Source organism: Triturus cristatus, chromosome 4_2, assembly GCF_964204655.1.
Source record: "Triturus cristatus chromosome 4_2, aTriCri1.1, whole genome shotgun sequence".
Taxonomy (NCBI): Eukaryota; Metazoa; Chordata; class Amphibia; order Caudata; family Salamandridae; genus Triturus; species Triturus cristatus.
Window position 1 is genome coordinate 419701563 of NC_140586.1, and position 467 is coordinate 419702029.

The following is a 467-nucleotide window of genomic DNA, read 5'->3' on the forward strand; positions in this document are numbered from 1 at the left end:
GACTCTTGGTGGTGGATCACTCGGCTCGCGCGTCGATGAAGAACGCAGCTAACTGCGAGAATTAGTGTGAATTGCAGGACACATTGATCATCGACACTTCGAACGCACCTTGCGGCCCCGGGTTCCCTTCCGGGGCTACGCCTGTCTGAGGGTCGCTCGATTGTCAATCGCCCCGGGGCTTCCCTGGGACGCGGCTGGGGCCATTGCAGGGTGAGCTCCACTTCCCCTTCATCCCCTCCACAAGATCAGACCCCCGATCTCCCGTGGCAGGATCCCTCGCTGGGTCCTGCCACAGAGGTACGCCGCCAGCGCGCCTGGCCCCCCGAGAAGGGGGCCTGGCAACCGGTCCGCCCCGGGCCCATCCCGGGGCACCTGGCTGTGTGCCGCGAGTGGCTGTCCGTGGTGTACCACCGGCTGCCCACACGCACACGCCTCGGGCGCCCTCCTCCGCGGCTGGCTTCCCGGCG

The 467-nt window shown here is 67.5% G+C and overlaps 1 non-coding gene across 1 annotated transcript; it reads left to right on the forward strand.

Moving 5' to 3' along the window:
- LOC146834506 (5.8S ribosomal RNA) lies at positions 1-155 on the forward strand. Its single transcript, XR_014961015.1, has one exon. It is a non-coding gene; the product is annotated as a 5.8S ribosomal RNA (ribosomal RNA).
- Positions 156-467: the final 312 nt, after the last annotated feature.